At 42.5% G+C, this 20,675-nt stretch overlaps 3 long non-coding RNA genes across 4 annotated transcripts in view; 2 read left to right on the top strand and 1 right to left on the bottom strand.

The window, feature by feature from the left end:
• Positions 1-462, top strand: part of LOC308579098 — a 55,118-nt gene extending 54,656 nt beyond the window's left edge. The window contains exon 4 of the long non-coding RNA XR_014004280.1: positions 281-462. This is a non-coding gene — a long non-coding RNA (uncharacterized lncRNA). The remainder of the gene's footprint in view (positions 1-280) is intronic.
• The window catches only part of LOC308579100, a 304,876-nt gene that overhangs the window by 255,687 nt on the left and 28,514 nt on the right, over positions 1-20,675 (top strand). The gene's annotated exons all lie outside the window — the stretch shown is intronic.
• LOC308579091 overlaps positions 17,729-20,675 on the bottom strand; it is a 25,270-nt gene continuing 22,323 nt past the window's right edge. Inside the window, exon 4 of the long non-coding RNA XR_014004273.1 lies at positions 17,729-19,252. This is a non-coding gene — a long non-coding RNA (uncharacterized lncRNA). The remainder of the gene's footprint in view (positions 19,253-20,675) is intronic.

The following is a 20,675-nucleotide window of genomic DNA, read 5'->3' as shown; positions in this document are numbered from 1 at the left end:
AATGTTTTCGGTAATTTACCTTCATTTGCATCTCGTCTTTTCATTGATCTATCTAAATCTGGTATAACCATTCCATTACAGTCTCTAATCTCCTTGACCTCTTTCCCATTCTCCTGCCAGGAAGGACGTCTTTCTCCTGGGGTGCCTATTCCCTTTTTCCCATTTCCCCCCAGACACGTTGTTTATTTATTGCCCAAAAGTACTGTTTGGCTCTTAAATTGTCCTGTGTAATTTTTCTGACAAGCCCCAGAGGTCACAAATCCAACCTTTCTATTTTTAGGTTGGATTCCCTTCTGTCCAATGCGATGGCAGCAAACACAGAAATGACGGTCCTTCAATACAGTTACTTTCATTTTCTTTGTCTGTCCCACCGTCTCATCCGAAGAAAGCCAGCAAGAAACAAAGAGCGGAGAATCCAAACTGCTGTATATGAGAAAGAATAAAAAAGGAAGATATTTGTGACCCAATTTGCATTCTTCTTTTTTCCGCCGCTTGTTGGCTTAATCCACTGGTGACCTCAGAAAAGCGCCATGTACTCCAAAAACATTAAAGAACAGGGTTTCCGGTGTCTTCCTCCTCACAAAGCAATGCTGGTGGGGTGGGGGGATTTTATAAATCCAAACGCCAAAATCGCCTTCTCCAACACTGTCTTAAGCCCTCCAACAAAGTCCGCTTGTCAGCTTAGTCCACTGGAAACCTAAAAAAAAAAAGGGAAAAAAGCCGTGTACTCCAAAAGTAATAAAGAACGGGGTTTCTGGTGTCTTCCTCCTCACGAAAGAATGCTGGGGTGTGTGTGTTTATAAATCCAAACGCCAAAGTCTCCTTCTCCAACAAAGTCCGTTGTTAATCCCAATAAAGAGCTACAGTTGAATGTTTTTAGATTTTCCCATGTTCGGCAATGGGTCACTAATCTAGATCTTTAATATGTTTAGCCAGTCATGGCTAGTACAACTTTTCTCATCTAAAAATGGTGGAGCGTGACGAATCAATTTATTTTAAGCAGCAGACAGTTCAAATTCCAGCTAATACTGACAGAGGGAAACCTCTAACTCCACTCACCACAAGTTATTTTAAATAAAAGCGTCGCCTCGACACTTTATACAATGTATCCAAGGTCTTAATAAGTAACACTCACTCAAGCAGATACTTTCTTTCCTCACTCCTTCCTGCAACCTTCTGCCATACGCCATCGTCTCCCAGCTGCTGGGATGGACTCTACCAATTATAATTCCAAATTGGTTTTTAATTTTTGGAAGCTCGCCGCTTTCATTAGAAGCTTGATCCCATCTCTGGATTTATTTCTAAAACCTGAAGAGCAGGGGAGCATGACCAGACACCACCAGGTGCCACGACCCCCAAGATACCCCTTGAGGTTCCGAGGTCCACGTAGCCTTCACTGAACCTTGAGATTCCCTGGAGGGTTATCTCGGGCTTCTTTCAATGGTTGCGGCTCCGCAGTAATTAACTCCGGTAATTAAAGGGACAGGACAACTCAGAAATTGGCAAAAATCATTATCAAAATTCGTCTGGCAAGGGAAAAAGTTGAGGATTAAATTGAAAATATTAATAGACAAAGAAAGAGGCGGTTTCGCCTTGCCAAATATGAATTTATATTATGAGGCGTCCTGTCTAGTATGGTTGAAGGAATGGATGACATTGGAAAACACTGATCTCTTGGACTTAGAGGGTCATGGCAATAGGTATGGGTGGCATTTGTACCTATGGTACGACAAAGTAAAAGTACACAAATGTTTCTTAAGCCATGTGATTAGAAGGTCAATATACAAAGTATGGGAAAGGAATAAAAAATTATTGGAAAGGAAAACCCCATGGTGGGTATCACCGATAGATGTACTGACAATCAAAAAGGTGAATATGGAAGGGAAAAGAGCGACATACGAGGAAATCACTAGAAGTATGGAACAAGGGTTAAAACTCAAACCGTATGACCAAATTGAAAGTATGTTAACAGGGTGGTTGCAATACCATCAGGTAAATGATATACTGAATGAAGATAAAAGGAAAGTTGGGTTTGAGGATAAAAAAAATCAAAATTTCAAATTGAACTAATAGAGTGTAGAGGTAAAACACTATCCAGAATGTATGATTTGTTGCTTGAATGGTTCACGAAAAATGAAGTGAAAGAAGCTATGATAAAATAGGCTGTAGATTTTCGGCACAATATTGAATTGGATGCATGGATAAAATTATGGAATGAGAGTTTGAAATTTACGGCATGTACGGCTTTGAAAGAAAATTTAATGAAAATGATTTATAGATGGCATTTAATGCCAACTAAGTTGGCAAAAAGGTTTAGGAAGAGGGACAGAAAATATTTGAAGTGTAAAGAGGTAGAAGGAGAATATTACAATATGTGGTGGACTTGTGTTAAAGTAAAGAACTTCTGGGAGTCAATTTACAATGAACTTAAGAAAATACACCTTCCCCAAAACACCAGAGACTTTCCTGCTAGGTCTGATGGGAAAGGAGATTTAGACAAAGGATCAAAGAGTATTCGTCTATGCCACAGCTACTGCAAGGACTTTGCTGGCCCAAAAGTGGAAATCACAAGAAGTTCCTACCATTGCAGAGTGGCAGGCGAAGATGACAGACTATGTGGAATTAGCCAAATTGACAGGAGGGATCCGGGACTAGAATGACCAGAGATTCCAGGATAATTGGAGTAAATTTATTGAGTATTTCAAAGAGAACTGTAAAAACTTAAAAACACTAGCAGGGTTGAAGTAACACCTACAATGTAAAATAGATAAGATGCGAGAATAAAATATGTGATAAAAAATGTGATAAGGGATACCAACTGAAGGGACGCAGGGAAGTCACAGCTCGGCAGAGCAAAAGGGTATATATCTTGATTGATGGATGTTGTTGAAAAAAGATTATATAAAGAAAATAATAAAAAAATTATATGCAAAAAAACCCCCCAAAAAACCCAGGTACAGAGGATGAGAAAATTTCCACTGGGTATGACTGGACGGAGTGTGGTTCCCTTTGTAGGAATGCCCCGTCCTTGGCGGACACCCCTTCTACTTGCTGTAGTAATCACTGTTCTGCTCTTTACTTTTTGCTATGTATATAGACACTTCCCCGCCCAATGCTTTTTATTGAGTTTTCTTTAACAGAAACAAAATAAATACTCTAAAATTCAACAGTCATATGTCCACTTATTTTCTAAACGCTCTACCGCGTGTGGACTTCCCTCCCTCCCTTCAAAAGGCTTTCATATTGAAGTATATAGACACTTTTTATTTGGCAGGGCCACCTAAGGAAAGTATACAGGTATATCTCTGTGCCTTATATATTGTTATGTCTCACTTTACTGTATAGTGCTTAATGCTTGAAGTGCCTAATTCTGAAAATCAAATGCTGTCTCTCTCTGTGCCTTATTGCTGCGTTAGCAGAAAACATAAATATATTTAGCTGTGTTTGCAGTCTGTAAGGAAGGCATCCATCATAGTCTTGAGATGGTCACCATGACCAGACAGTCAGCAGAGCAGGATGTCCAATTTGGGTGCTTTCCTCATAAGATACAGGATGTCTGATAACAGGGGGGAATTTTGGGCTTTGCTTGCCAAAAGGGGACTTTTGCTTTGCTTGCTGATAACAGTATATGAGTAATTAGTAATATAATGAGCAACTATATGGAAAGCAGAAGTGATCTGTATATGGACATAGGAGGATTTGGGAAGGGCGATGTCTGTGCTTATTGGTTTTGCTGAAGTTTATGAATATGTAATGCCTAAAGCTATCTGGAAAAAAATATATAAGCCCAGAGCACAACTGATCGAGGTCCAGTCTTTCGGAGAGAACTCCTCTGGACCTATTGCTGTCAGCAATAAACTTTACTTTCTATTTCTCCAACTGCTGCGTCTGCGGTCTTTGAGCACACCTTGAATAGGTATTCAAATGCTGCTGCTTCAGAAGCAGAGAAAAGTTCAGAAAATGTACTGTTGCAGAAGACAAGGCTCAGTAAAACAGTTATTGACATGGATATATACAGCTTCTAGGCTTTTGCAGGCACAGATATATACAGATACAGACAAGTACAAAGTATCTCCATTGCTCAAAATGAGTTCAGAAATTCAAGATGTAACCCTAATCATACAAACAGACCAAGAGCGGATGGACACTACTGAGTTTACATGGTATTCCTGTGGAGAAGCTGGTAAAAAGTGTTAACTGTGGATTTGTAGCTAGTAGACTAACTAAATCCAAAGAGTGCTCACTAATGATTCCTCATCATTCTGAAGGAAAGTGACAAGTGGGGTGCTGCAGGGCTCTGTCCTGGGCCCACAGTTGTTCAATGACTTCATAAACAACTTGGATGAAGGAGTTGAGGGGCTGCTCATCAGATCTGCAAACTGAGAGGGGTAGGTAATGCCACAGCAGACAGAATCAGGATTCAAGATGACCTTTTGGTCCTTCTTCTGGATGTAGCTCTCCATTCTCTGGACTACTGGTCTTCTCCCAAGACTCAGACACTTCCTGGGGTCCTCATTTCTTGTTAAATAAATTTTTATTGTTTTTCACAATTTAATTCCACATTAACATCAGTAAAAAAGAACATTTTTACCTCACAATCCCCATGTATAACAATATCTTTTCAAAACCTTTTCTTCAAGATTCCAGGAATCTCTGGACTTCCCTCCATCCCCTCTTCTAATTCTTAATATAAACAAAATTCTCTTACATTTCCATATTCATTTACCCAATTTTCTAATAGTTACACATAATTAATCAAAACTTACTAACACTTCAAATCATTTACCATTATTTAACACAGATATCATTTAAGAATCTAGAATATAATTTAAAACAACCTTCTGCATTCCACATCTGTGCTTAACTATTATTTTTCCTTCTAATTTTATCCCCATTTCTACTAATTGCAAGTGTTTAATCAAAGCCTGCTAATGTACCAATATCTACAAAATTTGACACATAAACAAGAACCATTTCCAAGACTATTTCCCACTCTTTCCCCTAACTGGCGTCCTTAACTTTCATCAGAAGACATCTGTCATTTGAGGCAAGTTCCAGATCCCGCTCGCCTTCCCTCCAAACTTCTCACAGTCTCAGAGGTTGTATTTTCTGCTTTGTTTTCTTCACCAAGGCCTCCTCAAGTGTTTTCTGCCTAAACCACAAAACCTTCAAATCTACCCTGTTATTTTGGACTTTCTTCATATTAACCATCTTTTCCCAGTTTTTCAGGCTTCCTCTCCAACTTTTGCCTAGGAACATCCCCTTCCTCAATTCTCCCTGTCCAAGACTCTATTGTTTCAATCAGTTCTGTCACCCTTTTACTGCTTCGGTCCATTCGGGTTGTAAACTCATCTGTTATTTTAGTCATAATTTCCCTCATGAATTCTTTTTTCAGTTCAGAAAAAAGATTCGCCAATTCAGATTGAGATTTATCCCCTGCGTTCTGTAGGGCGAAGTGGGGCAGATTGATGCAGAAAAATTCAATCAGATATTTTAAGCACCAAAATGAGTCAAATAATAAAAAAAATTGCTTTATGCATGGCATAACTAATCAATATTATAACAGCAATCAAAAGAACCATTAAAGTTAGAAGATAAGAATATAATGACTTGAGTAAAAAATGGGTTTGTATCATTCTGCCCCACCTACGGGGCACTTGGATACAGTGGACGGGGCACTTGGATACAAAGCGTAAATTGTATGAGAATGGTAATTATTTACAAAAAATAATAATGGGGAAAAAACATTTTTTATTGTGAGAGATCATAATCAGCCTTACAATTTGTTTCTTTAGTTTTGATACACAACAGTCAGACTCACACATGTATAGACACATTTTAGTGATGTCACAACACGAATAACGTTTCTCAATATTGAAATATTGTTGGTGTATCAATGTGCCCCTTGCATCTATGTGCCCCGCCTCCCCCTACCTGGGCCCTTCTGTCCAGACTCAACTCTGACTGTTTAATCATTATAAAAAAATTCCTTCCAGTAGCACCTTAAAGACCAACTAAGTTAGTTCTTGGTATGAGCTTTCGTGTGCATGCACACTTCTTCAGAATGTTTAATCATTGTCATATTTTCATATTTCATATTTTCATCTTTCTGTTGTTCTCAAAAAAAGCCAGTTTTCACCACCACCTTATCAGTTTCAAGGACATTCAAGGTAATTTCTCAGTAAACTGTAACAGTTTTTGTGCTTTCTCACTACTCCACTTCTTTCGACCCGTTTACTTTATACACATATGCAATTTAACATAAAATCCAAAGTTTGAGTTGATATTCATATATAACAAATATCTACCTTAAAGAAGAGACAGAAACAATATATCCTTAAGAATTACCACTTAATTGTCCAGGAGAGATAGTACTAAACTCAGTATCCAATTTTCTAAAATGTCTCAGGGTAGAATGAAGAGTTGCAGCACTTGAAGATTCTTATAAATAGGTATATCAACCTCTCTTGCCAGTTTCTTTTTTTCTCCTTAAAATTCCGATTTATATACAGGAAGCCTATTTCAGTGATCTGTAGATCCCTCCAGCCCAGATATGTCTTTCTTATATTCCCCCAACAGAGTACTTTAATTGTCTTAATCCAAATCTCCTCTGCTGAGGTGAATTTTAACGGCGGCTGCAGTTCAAAATCCAGTTTCCACTTTTATTCTCCAGTACAGTGGTACCTCGGGTTACAAACATTTCCAGTTACAAACACTTCGGGTTACAGACTCCAGTAACCCAGAAGTAGTACCTTGGGTTAAGAACTTTGCCCCAGGATGAGAACAGAAATCGCATAGTGGTGGCGCAGCGGCAGCGGGAGGCCCCATTAGCTAAAGTGGTGCTTCAGGTTAAGAACGGTTTCAGGTTAAGAATGGACCTCTGGAACAAATTAAGTTTGTAACCAGAGGTACCACTGCATTGGTAACAAACCAAGAACACTAGATTTCAATTGCCTTAGCCTTTCTTCCCCGCAAATGGGGAAAAGTTTTGGAAGGGCAGCATAAGGACTCTCAGAAGGTAGTCCTAGCACTACCTTCCCTTTTCCATACACAAATACCGAGTTGTGACCAACTTTAAAATCCTGTAGCAGTGTCAAACAATACAGAATGGGTTTCAGTTGCTTTGAATTCTCCCATCAGCAGGCCCACACTGTAAATATCAAATAAGATAATAGTTTTCCACTTGCAATTTTTCCCCATGTACAGTTAATTACCCAGAAGATGAAGAACGGACTTCCTTTTTAATCCTTCGTCTGGTGCCAAATTTATCTTAATTGATTTCAATAGTAAATCTTCTTACATTCCTGTCAGCCTGAATGTTGGTTATGGAAAATCTCTGCTGGTGGCCGGAGCGTTAAGGCTTCGCTTCCTTGGAGATACGTTACTGCGAAGACTGCACTCAGTCCCACTTCTTTTCCCCACTCTCCCAAGCCTTTCAGCGCACGGGTCTGGGAATTGTGGGACAGCTCTTTGGACCCCTTGACGTCTTGAGGGCCCTCTCAAGACTTTTTTGGGGGTATGCCTCACCTTGGCATTCCACCCTGACCCTCCTCAAGGCTCAGATCTGTCAGAATGATCAGTTCTGTGCTCCATTCGCCATCTTTCAGAGACTGGAAGCCCTATTGGAGTCCTTATTTCACCTCCCCAATCCCAGCAGTATTCTCTAGCTCATGGGTAGGCAAACTAAGGCCTGGGGGCCGGATCTGGCCCAATCATCTTCCAAATCCGGCCCGCGGACAGTCCAGGAATCAGCATGTTTTTATATGAGTAGAATGCGTACTTCTATTTAAAATGCATATCTGGGTTATTTGTGGGACATAGGAATTTGTTCATTATTATTTTTCAAATCATAGTCTGGCCCCCCACAAAGTCTGAGGGACAGTGGACTGGCCCCCGGCTGAAAAAGTTTGCTCCAACGCCCTGAATGCCTTCAATTCCTCCTTAGGTTCCAATCAGTTCCTCCATGACATCTCCTCGGGTCTCATGAATGTACACTCTGTCCTGCCACCTAATTTTGCTACATGAGTTGTTGGCATCTGTCTGTCCCGAGAGACAAGGGAATGCGCCTCTGGGGTGGGGGGTGAAGTCAAACCACTGGAGAATCACAGCATCTGCTTTGGCTGCAGAGACTGTTAACTCAAAACTGCTGCATCCTGCATTTCCCCCCTGCTGCATTAGCAGCACTGAAATGTCCTCTCCAGGGCACAAGCCTGGGCAGTATGTGTGGAGGTCCTGGGCTGTGTAGGGCTGCCATATGTCCGGTTTTCCCCAGACATGTCCTCTTTTTTTCAGGGCTAAAATCTCTATCTGAGCAGGGGTTCTGTGCAGCATCCAAATCAAACATGGTGACCATGTTGCTCATTCACCCTCCCCTCTTCCTCAACTAACTGTCCCACACACACATTCCCTCATGACAAGGATGCAGTGCATGTGTGAGCATCATGCCCATGGCTGCCGTGGGGAGCCAATTGGAGTCTGTGAAGTAGTGACATTAGCACAGCCCCCTTTTGTGCAATGATCTCTTTGAACCTAGGCTTTGAGTGTGAGGCAAACAAACAGCAGCCCCCCCCCAATTTGTCTGAGAAAAGAGAGGTCACCCTCATTCCTCCTTATCCTTCATCTTCCTCCTCACTTCCCCTTTCCTCTCAGATCTCTCGATGATTCTGACCTCCATGCAGCACGGGTGTTAATCCTTCCCTGCTCACCCTGCCTTGACGTGTTCCACCCTCACCTCGGGTAAGGGCACCGTGCGGAACTGCTACGCTCCCTCACCAGACAAGCACTCCCTCAGCCCACCCCATCCCACCTTTCCTCATCGCTCCCCCCTCAGCTACTGTCAACGCACACAGAACTGGGCGACATGGAGCCGGAGAGACATGGCCCCCACCAGAACCATCAACGTGGTGAGTGCTTTGTACTACATCTCCAGCTTGCTGATGAAAATGACGTCAAGCGACAAGGAGTTCAGGTAAGAGGAGGGGGCCACTCAGGTAGCCTCTCCATCTTGGCCAAGGCAAGAGGAGTCTTTTCACCCTCTTAACACTGTCCTCCCACTCACCCTGGTCCTTTCCGGCTTGTCCTGGGCAGACTACAACCACTTCTGTTCTCCTTCTGCACCCAACCTGCCTTGGGCCTGGGTTGGCACTTGTTGGGCAGGAGGAGACCAAGCACTGCTCATGGCTTTGTGCTCTGCAGGGCTGTGATTTGGAGCCTACTCCCACCCCCAAGATTGAAGGCTAAGAGAAGGGACCTGGACCCCTAGGAGTTGACACCTCTATTTAGAAGGCACAATGTTGTGCAAGGCTTGGTTCAGCAGTATATCACACTAGCCTCCTCTCCCCAGTAGCTGTTACTACCGCATTTAGCAACATGCAAAGCCATGGACCAACCTGTGGAAAATCATGAGTTGTAAATCATGAGTTGGCAAATGCATCCCCTTTTTTTTTAGCTCTTCGAAATATGGCAACCCTAGGGCTGCCCAGATGGCAAAACCCTCTCTTGGTTTTGCTGAAAGCAGAGCAATACATTTGGCAGAAGCTTGGCTGCAGGAGTTTCCAGAAGGAGGCATACAACATGCCATCGAAGTATCTTAGGGACTCTAGATTTATGTATTGCTTACTTCTTAGTCCTTTCTTCTCCTGAATATGTCCTGCAAGGCAGCAGCTACAGATTTTCCCTTGGGGATTACTCTTGAAGCCTTTCTCATTAATGAGAAAGCCTCAAGGCAGTGAAGGTTTAGGAACAGAGTTTTCCTTTTCCTAGATGGCCTACCTTCCCAGGTTGACAAGCCCCAGGGCTTTTTTCAGGGGGAACTCACAGGAACTGCACGTCTCAAGTGGGGTCCTGCACCTCTCAGGTGGGCATCATTGCCATTCTAAGAGAATGAGAGAGGTTTTCATGGTGAGTTCCAGCACCTCTTTTTCTAGAAAAATAGCCCTGATGAGCCCCATCTGCATGGCTAGTACAAGTGAATTGTCTTATTTTTAGAAGCTCTGGGCCATATCTACTGTTAGTTCTGCTCTCAGTAGATCCACTGAAACTAACAGATGTGACTAAGATCCATTAATTTCAATAAGTCTACTCTGAATAAAACATGGTGATATACAACCCTAGGTTTTTAAATTAAAATTGATGGTGATATTGGAAATTTACTAAACCTCACACTGATTTAGGTTTCATTACAGAAACTGATTGAGCTAGCAACAAGAAGAATTTGGAAACCTCAGTACAGTAGTGTTCATGGTTCCAGCTCATAGGAACAACCTATGCACATTCAGTAGGTTCCCCCACTGTAGACTTGCCCTCAACTTGTGGAAAGTGTTGGGGAAGGAGCAGAGTAGGGGTGTATAGCAGGGATTTTCCACTGGTGGCAGATGACAGAGACTGTGACTCCATGAGACAGGTGTAAAACCAAACCAAATAAAGACTTTTTTTTCAAAACAACAAACAGCAAAGCTTGTGGGTGTTTTTCCTGCAGGCAGAGTTCAAACTGCAGCTTTTCTCCTTTTGTAGCCATGGCCAGCTGCACCCAATTAGCCCAGAGCTCACAAAAACTGTTCTTAAATGTATGAACATCTTTACTGTTTCTATGCAGAATTATTCTTTCCCAACAGGGATTATTGTTCTTCATGTTTGAATACAGGAACTGTGCTTCAATTAGGTTTTCTTTAGTCATGTGACACAATCGCTTAATCTGATTTGCTGCACTTATCTATTGACTATTAAATTCATATCCCATCTTCCCTCCAAGGAGCTTAAGGTAGCATGCATGGTCCTCCCCATTTCAACCTTACTACAACCTAGTGAGGTGGCTTGGGTTGAGAAATGGTGACTGGCATGAAGCCACACAGTGAGTCCTAGTCCAGAACTGACCACACTGGCTATACCACCATGTCATTCTGCTCACAATATGATCCCTGACTGGCTAGGATCATGCGATGAACAGAAGAAAAGCCCTGAGTGATTAGAAAAAGAACTGGCTGGCTAAAAAAACAAAACAAGAAGCAGAACAATGGCTACAACAGTGAAGGCTGGCCCATTAAGGTGAATGGGGCACTGCCCCAGCAATCTCAGCCATCCCCTACCCACCGGTCTTCTGACTTACACCCAGTCCAGGAGGCAGCACTGGCTGTCAGTTTCCTTTTCATTAGTTTCAGTGTTGCCTTATTGAACTCTGCCCTTCATTGGTTCTGTCTCTGTCGCTGGATCTGGCTCCACCAACCATTGCCTTTTGCCCTAGCAATCCCAATGGGCACCATCCTCTTCTAGGTGAAACGAGGTGAAGGTGTTTCAAATGTAGAGCTACTCAGGAAATATTTTAAACCTCCCCCCTGCCCACCCATGAAACATCTGTTGTAGCCCCAAAACAAATACACATCCACATGCCTCTGAAATAGATGCAGAATGTAATCGGCAATGTAATGAATATCTTTTATAAGCTTTTTTATTCTTTATCATTCCTGTTGCTCCTCACTACTCACATTTTCACCCTGGTTTGTTGTTCACCCTACAATAGTTAGTTTCGTTATCTTGTTAGAGTCTGAGTGCCCTATTTTTAGTTGACCTTCTTTCTCCAGTGTAGATTCTCTCTCAAACCATTTTTACTTAAAGATACCTGTACACATTGGAGTCAGTTATGAAGGGCATGAAAGTCTTTATTACGTGGCATTTTACTCCTCTGAAATATACAAATGTGTTCCCAATCCATTTTAAAGGGGCAAGCAGAGAATAATAATCACACACACTCTTTACAGCAAACATGCATTTTGTAGCAGGGTGTCTTGACCTGTGCATGCTGCAAATAGATGTATAAGGGGGTGCTTTAAGACTCTTCAAGGCCTCTCTTTTACAACAGGAAGAAGGATACAGACATACAATGTGACCATGTGTTGTTGTCGAGCAGAAATATATATTGCAATAGATCTAGCACACTGGAGTCTGTTAGTCAATGGTAGAAATTAATAAATGGTATTATTTAGACAATATCTGGGATATGAAGAAAAATACAAGCTGCAGAAATGTGCCAGAGAAGAAATTCCTGGGTTACCTTATGCAACCAGCCTGGGCGGGCTAGTTAAGTGCAGAGCCATTAAGGAACAATGGGGAACCAAGCACTGAGCCATTAAGCATCACTGGCAATGCAAAAGAGCTGGCCTTCCCACCCGCTTCTAAGGAGAATTGGCAGATTGCCCAGGTGAAGGGAGGGCATGATGTCACAGGTTAAATTGTCCCTTTTGAAATTCTAAAGGTGTTCTGGGAGAACAAAAGCCCATATTGGTGCTGGCTGGAGGAAGCTGCACCAAGAGACCAGGAGACATGACTGACTGCTGCTCTGGACTCAAGCTTGCTGAAGCTAGGAGAGGGACAATGAGAGACACTCTTGGGGTATAATGTTCTGCACCCTCTCAATGGAAGGCTCCACATGTAAATGTGCGCCCAATAAACCACATTTCTTAAAGACACTCTCCGCTGTGCCTTGATTTTCCCAATGGAAACACAATCCTGGAGGAACATCAGGAACCCCCTGGGTCTTGTTGCCATTTGGTAGAGAGCTGGGGTGGTGTACAACCTTCATAAGAATATATTCTGCCATTTATCTCTAGCAGGAACTGCTCAGGACTTTTATAATGAAATTGGGTTTAAATGCTGGAAGGCTGGGGTACCTCAGGCCTGGGGATCAAATGCGGTTCTCTCTGTCTGTTCCTTGGGACTCTCCCCAGGCTTCCTCAGCCACACCCCATCTCCCCAGGCAAGCCCCTCATTGATCATTCTAGAGTGTTTTTGCCTTGCTGGAAGGTGTTCTGGAGTTCTGGTCATGCTTTTTGCTTGCTTGCCTGTCTGGATGGAGGATAGAGGGGTGTGTGTGTGTGTGTGTGTGTGTAGAACCTAGCCTACAGTACAGAGGTAAAATCTACATGTATTGCTCCTCTCACTTTTACTTCTGACCCCACCCACCACTGCTGCATTGCCCCCTGAATAATGTTAAGAAAGGAATGTATCCCTCAGTCTGAAATGGTTCCCCATGCCTGCATTATATGCCTGTGATTTGGTTGCAAAAGCTCAGATTCTGAGTCAGGACCGAGGACTCAGCTATATAGCTGCAAATAAAACATTTTATGTGTGTTTTTCGTGCAATATACAATGTGATACTAGATGGCGATGATGAGCCTTATGGAAAATTCAATGTATTTTTTTAATGCTTTTTTTAAAAAAAAAGCATGCTTGTTTTTTTTTTTTTTAAAGACCTTGATATTTAACTATCTATACAATTGTATCAATGTTTTCTTTTCCATTCAGTGTTTTACTAACACTCCCATTTGGGACATACAGTAATTCAGAGGCAGAGCACCTCCTTTGCATGTGGAAGATCCCTGGTTCAATCCCTGGTATGTCCACTTGAGAGACGGACCAATGCTCAGTGATACAGCACCTGCTTTGCATGTAAACGATTCCTGTTTCTCACCAAGCTTTTAAAGATGTGGTGTGGTATGCTCACTCATGAGGCTCTCTCACCTTCTGGGAATGTCAGAATTGCAAGTGCGCACTTCTTTGAAGTGGGTGCATCTGCTCCCATGTGGCCACCCTATCTATAGTACAAACTACTATCAGCCAAAGCACTAGTCTTTGCAACTGCCTGGTACACATCTTTGCAAATCACTCTTTTGTCGCTCACTCTTGTTTTAATATCAGTTTGTTGCATAAGAGGAGTCGAGCAACCTTGGTGTCCTTCCCCCCCCTTACTGCCAAGGCTGTATCTTCTCTGATGTTTCCTTAGCCTATAGAGGAACAGGTGCTGCAAAGGAGACCTTTTTTTTTTGGCCAGTCATGTCCTTCAGTCACAGCCAGCCACCCTGCACCAAAGTCAATGGGACTGCTGTAGCGTGACTGAGTGTGTGAACTTGCAGGAGATAATGATTCACAAAATGCACGAAGCACAGCTCCCATCAGGTCAAATGGGCTCTGTGAGAAGCTCTGAGAACTGTGCACACTCTATCTTCCTTGGGCATTGGTGCAGTCTATAGCTACACCCCCTGTTAAGAGGCCTCTAGAAGTCATCATCAGTGGATTTTACAATTCCCTGCAATCACATCCTAGGGAAAGGAACACCAAGCACTGAATGGTCCACTTCCTGCTTAGGCCACACCTTCAGTATACTTTTAGAGTAATATCATGCTACTTTTACAGCCATAGCTCTCTCCAAAGAAACCTGGGAAATGTAAGGATGTTGAGAGTTGTTAAGGGTGAAGGTAAAGGGACCCCTGACCATTAGGTCCAGTCACGGACGACTCTGGAGTTGCAGCGCTCATCTCGCTTTATTGGCCGAGAGAGCCAATAAGGTCATGTGCTTCCAGGTCATGTGGCCAGCATGACTAATCCACTTCTGGCGAACCAGAGCAGCGCACGGAAACACCGTTTACCTTCCCGCCATAGTGGTACCTATTTATCTACTTGCACATTGACGTGCTTTCGAACTGCTAGGTTGGCAGGAGCTGGGACCGAGCAATGGGAGCTTACCCCGTCGCAGGGATTCGAACCACCGGCCTTCTGATCAGCAAGTCCTAGGCTCTGTAGTTTAACCCACAGCGCCGCCCGCGTCCCTTCGCTGAGAGTTGTTAGGAGACCCCTATTTCCCTCCCAGAGCTACAATTCCCAAAGTGGTTTAACAGTTAAGCCCTTTTTCTGGAAGGAACACTGGGACTGTAGCTTTGGGAGGGGAACAGCATACTCTCCAAGTGTCCCGATTTTCCAGGGACAGTTCCAGAATTATGAAAGCCATCCTGGCTTCTGAGTTGATCTCAGAATGTCCCTGATTGTCCCAGATTAAGACTGAGGGACATTTGTTGGGGATTGAAACCGGGAAAGGGGATGGGGTGGGGTTTGGGGATCCAAAGGGTGCACAATTATAATCTGTTTTTTTCTTTTTATTTTGTTTGGTTATTAGTAGGAAAAGTGGGGAACTCGTGGAAGGGAATTTGGGTCGACTTTAGAAAAAGGATTTAAGAATGAGCATTGATGTATAAATTTAGAAGTTGTAAAACTGGTTTTTTAAAAAAATTGAACTAAATACAAAAAGGTTAAAAATTGGGGATAAGAACTTGTTGAATTAACAATTCGAATTGGAATATAAGAAGGGGAGGTGTGGGGAAGTCAGGGAAATATGTCATAGAAAAATAAGGACTGTAAACTGTATATGTTTTCTTTTTTTGTTTTTTCTTTTTGGTTTTTTAAAATGGAAAATTCTCAATAAATATCTATAAAAATAAATAAAAAGACAACCATATGTCAGGAGTGCTCTGATGGTGTTTCCTGCTTGGCAGGGGGTTGGACTCAATGCCCCTTGTGGTCTATTCCAACTCTATGATTCTATAATATGCGCTGTGTCCCATTGATGTAGTGCTGGCACTCACCTTTATTCTTTTTAAAAATATTTTTATTAAACAATTTCAACATAACAAATTATCAAACCATATATCCACATACATTATTTCCCCCCTTCCCCCCCTTCCATCCCTCCCTCCACCCCACCAGGGACCTCCCTCAGCTCCTCTCTCTGATTTCTCTGCACATGTTATTCTCTGCATGTTATAAAATTATACATATCCTTGCCTTTTCTATCTATCATGTTATCAACCAATAAATTTATGTATGTTTATTCAAAACCTGCCAAGCAGTTCAGTTCATTTTGTTGTCTTTTAGATAATTTGTAAAAAGTTCCCATTCTTCCTTAAAGTCACAGTTGTCCTTGTCCCACAGTTTGCATGTCAATTTAGCCAACTCTGCATAGCTCTTCATTTTTTCTTGCCACTGTTCTTTTGTTGGGATTTCCTCATTCTTCCACTCGCCTTTATTCTGATAGGAAATGCTCTTTGGTGGGGGATCAAGGAGAGTCAGTCGTGTGTGTGTGTGTGTGTGTGTGTGTGTGAGAGAGAGAGAGAGAGAGAGAGAGAGAGAGAGAGAGAGAGAAATGTCCCTATGTTCAACTGAGGAATGTTGGAAGGTATGGAATAGGGGTCTTTTAACACTGCTCAGCAGGCTTAACAAACTGAATTTTTGCATTCAGTTGTCATTCAACTCTAATCTTTATACAGGGCTCATCCACATGTCTTGTGCCTAGAAAGCACACTTTGGGTGGTTCCCCACTTGTCCCATGCTTCTAGGCATTGGTTCAAGAGGTTTTCATGGAATCACAGAATTTTAGAGTTGGAAGGGACATCAAGAGACATCTAGTCCAACCCCCTGCAATGCAGGAATCTCAACTAAAGCATCCATGATATATGGCCATCCAACCTCTGCTTAAAAACCTCCAAGGAAGGAGAGTCCACAACCTCTTGAGGGAGACCGTTCCACTGTCAAACAGTTCTTACTGTCAGATTTTTTTATTTTTAATGTTTAGTCGGAATCTCCTTTCTTGTAACTTGAAGCCAATGGTTCAAGCTCTACACTCCAGAGCAGGAGAAAACAAGCTTCTACCCTCTTCCGTGTAACATCCCTTGAGATATTGGAAGATGGCTATCAAATCTAATCTCAGTCTCCTCTTTTCCAAGCTAAACATACCCACCTCCTTCAACTGCTCCTCAAAAGGCCAGGTTTCCAGACCCATGATCATCTTGGTTGCCCTCCTCCTGGAACTATGGTGCCCAGAATTGGACACAGTGTTCCATGTATGGTATGAACAGGGCAAATAGAGTGATACTATTACTTCCCTTGCTTTGGACACTATAATTCTGTTGATGCAACCTAAAATAGCATTGCTTCTTTCGCTGCTGTATCACACTGTTGACTCATGTGATCCACTGTTGAGTTTGTAATCCACCAAGACCCCCCCCCCAGATCTTTTTCATGTGTCCTGTGCATCTGGCTTAGTGCAGAACCTGACATTTGTTTCTGTTAAAATTCATTTTGTTAGCTTGGGCCCAGTTCATCAAACGGTTGTGGTAATTTTGAATTCTGATTCAGCCTTTTGTGGCTGTCATGAATACGCTAGCTCCCAGCTTTGGAATGCAGCTGGTAGAAGACTACAGTTTGCAAACGACAGGATCAGATTAGAGAAGTGTCAGTTCCACGTGACTGAGGTGGAGTCCTTGGGCTAACACATCACTCCCCAAGGAGTATACATGGACCCTGCCAAAGTGCAGGCAGTGGTGACATGGCAGGAACCCAGAACCAAGAAAGACTTGCAATGATTCCTGGGTTTCGCAAACTACTACCAGAAGTTTATACCCAGATACTCAGGACTAACTGCTAACCCTAAATGCTCATAGACTTTAAACTTTTTGGTTATTCCATTTATTAATTGCTACTTTGCTGTTTCCTGCCTTGGGTGGAAAGGGAATGTTAGAAACTTAGGGTTGTCTCCAACTAAGTCCTACTCAGAGTACACCCACTGAAATTAATGACTCTAATAGTTATATCTGATATTTTCAATGGACCTAATCTGAGCAGGACTAGCACTGGATATAATTCCTTATTATTATTGATGAAGATCTTACTTAATTATTTAAGTCATTTATGTTGCTGTTATTTAGTCGTTTAGTAGTGTCCGACTCTTTGTGACCCCATAGACCAGAGCACGCCAGGCACTCCTGTCTTCCACTGCCTCCCGCAGTTTGGTCAAACTCATGTTGGCCGCTTTGAGAACACTGTCCAACCATCTCGTCCTCTGTCGTCCCCTTCTCCTTGTGCCCTCCATCTTTTCCCAACACCAGGGTCTTTTCCAGGGAATTCTTCTCTTCTCATGAGGTGGCCCAAAGTATTGGAGCCTCAGCTTCAGGATCTGTCCTTCCAGTGAGTACTCAGGGCTGATTTCCTTCAGAATTGATAGGTTTGATCTTCATGGAACTCCTTCATGGATCACTGCCTTGCCATGGCGAAGGGGCTTGAATAACTCAGAGAAGTTTTGAGCTATGGCGTGCAAGGCCACCCAAGATGAACAGGTCATAGTGGAGAGATTTGACCAAACGTGATCCACCTGGAGCAGGAACTGGCAAGCCACTCCAATATCCCTGCCAAGAAAACTCCATAGACAAAGACAACAGGCATATAAAAGTCATTTATATACTGCTTAATTACTGTATTCAGATTTCTCAGTGGTGTATATAAATATAGTCCATAGAAAATGGGACAATAAACAGTGAAAATGATGGTTGTGATGCCTTTCTCTGTCTATCTGCACTTTGTTGTTGCTACAAATGGCACATGCTTGTACCTTGTACCAAAAGCCAGGAACTTCAGCTAAACAGATATAATTGGTTTGCCCTTTCTTGAATAAGAGTGGACCTTTCTGGGCTCTGATAAAATAGATTATCTTTGAGCCTTGCACCCTCAATACTCTGCAAAGAGAAAAAAGGGAAATGCTGACACAATTAATGTCTACTCATGAATATGCCTTTTGCCAGGGGCGTTAGGAACATAGAGAACTGCCTTATACAGATCCAATGGTCCACCTAGTCCAGTAATACCAACACTGATGGCAGCAGCTCTCTAGGGTTTCAGACTGTGTTCTCTCCCAGGCCTACTTACAGATGCCGGGGAATGAACCTGGGACCTTGTACATGCAAAGCAGGTACTCTACCACTGATCGACCCCCATTTTCCCCTTAGCATTGCTTGGTCTTGGCAAGATTTGGGGGCACAAGCCGTTTGCACATATTTTTCATATCTTTATTTATAGATGCAAATGAAGCAAATTTTTAGAAGGAGAGCTGCCTTGTAAGCAAAGTAATTTCTCTCTCTCTTGTTTTTCTTAAAAAATCATTTAATATAATGGGTCAAAATCTCTCTTTTTTAAAGCAATTGCTGTAGTGTGAGTGTGTATGGTGTTTTGTTTTTAAAGATGACCTTCAGATGGTGTGGCATCCCTGCTATGCTTGATAGCTCGCCCTCCTTCCATTGTGGTCCATTCAAATCTGACTGTCTGGACACCACTGCCTTTCACTCCAAGCTCCTTCAACAAACTTGGTTACCCCACACACTTTGATGGCCTCCACCATTGCTACTTTCCAGTCATTACCAACCCCTGACAAGATTTTAATGAGGCCAGAGGTCTCTGGATGAAATAAGAATGGGGTCCCAGAACTTTCAAAATGAAACCTAATGAAAAATATATGCTTGTTCTCCCATGAGCCATCTAATTTTCACATCTCACAAATTACCTCTGTTAATGCAAGCTGCACCCTGCTCCTGAATGACTTCAGACACTGAACTCTGGAGTCTTTGTCACATTATCTGGCACTGAGTAATTCCATACCAGTAGTCTGACATTTCCATTCAAGGGGGGGAGGGAGGGGAAGAGAAAAGAGAGATATATAAATTGATTAAAATTCAACAGGCACAGAGTGTTCAGCTTTTAAAGGTCGGAGAATCCAGCAGATGATCAACTGTAAAATAATTCGACATTTACAGAGGTGAGGGTGGTGGAATGGGTGGAGAACAGGAGAACGTGTCCAGCTCTTTCACTGGCCAGATATTAACGGCTGAACCAGAATTAAAGCCAATGTAATTATAGTCTAACAGACACACTGAGTTTCAACCCAGTTGGACGGTTTTAGGTAATCTGCACTTCTTGAAGAGACATTAAGGAAAAGTTCTGAACAAAGAGGTGAGAAGAGCTGTCCCTTCCTGGATTTTCCTGCTTCCCTTTGAGATACCTGGTTGTGAGAACAGGATGCTGGACTAGATGGGACTTTGGTCCAATCCAGTAGGGCTCTTACGTTTGAAAGACATAGGCACATAGGAAGAGCCCTGCTGGATCAAACCAAAGGACTATGTAGTCCAGCATCCCGTTTCCCATAATGGTCAATCTCAGAGAAGCCCAAAATAAGGACAAGAAGGGAACAGCCACCTCTTACTCATATTCCTCCAGTGATTAGTATTGGAGCTATCTTACTGCTATCATGACATGGATTATTTTAATCCCTTCTTTGCCTGAGATCCCAGAAAGCCACTGCCAGTCAGAGAAGACAGAACTGAACTAGATAGTTTGTCTGACCTGCTATAAGGCAACTTCCTATATCTGAGGATAACCTTAGCGTGAGGACCTCTTCTTTAGTGGACCCTAGTCTCCTTTCCATATGGGAAACCACTGCATACAGAAGACCCCAGGTTCAATCCCCAGCACCAGCAGGTAGGGCTGGGAATGGTCCCCATCTCAAACCATAGAGAGCTGCTGCCAGTTGGTGTAGACAACACTGAGCTAGATGGACAATGGCCTGACATAGAAGAAGGCAGCTTCTGGTCTTCCTGTGATGTTTGTTTGTTTGTTTGATTGATTGATATTTATTACGGCCATTGGCCCGTCACACGACAGTTTCCCACCAACATATATATACTTAAACCTCCAAATTTAAAACAGCCAAAAACTTACAGAAAACAGACAAGAACCAAAGCAAAATAAGCAAAAGACCAACAACATACATTACAATAAATTTGCAACATAAACATCACCCTCTGCTCATAAGTTAATAAAAGACATCAGTGGTGGTATCACCTAGTTACATCCTAAAACATAGATCATGGTTTAAAAGGGTTATCCGAGCTGCACAGGAGTCCGTTTTTCTTCTTTAGGGATAGGACGCTGATCAAGAATCTGGCAACCGTGAGTGATCTTAGGGGGTCTTCATCATTTAGTAGATATCTCAGTTTGGCTTCATTCGAATCATCGGCGATTCCCTTTATTTT

The sequence above is a fragment of the Podarcis bocagei genome, assembly GCF_964188305.1.
Source record: "Podarcis bocagei genome assembly, chromosome: Z".
NCBI classification, from domain to species: Eukaryota; Metazoa; Chordata; class Lepidosauria; order Squamata; family Lacertidae; genus Podarcis; species Podarcis bocagei.
Note: the sequence above shows the minus strand (reverse complement) of the source record. Positions and strands in the feature narration are given on the sequence as shown.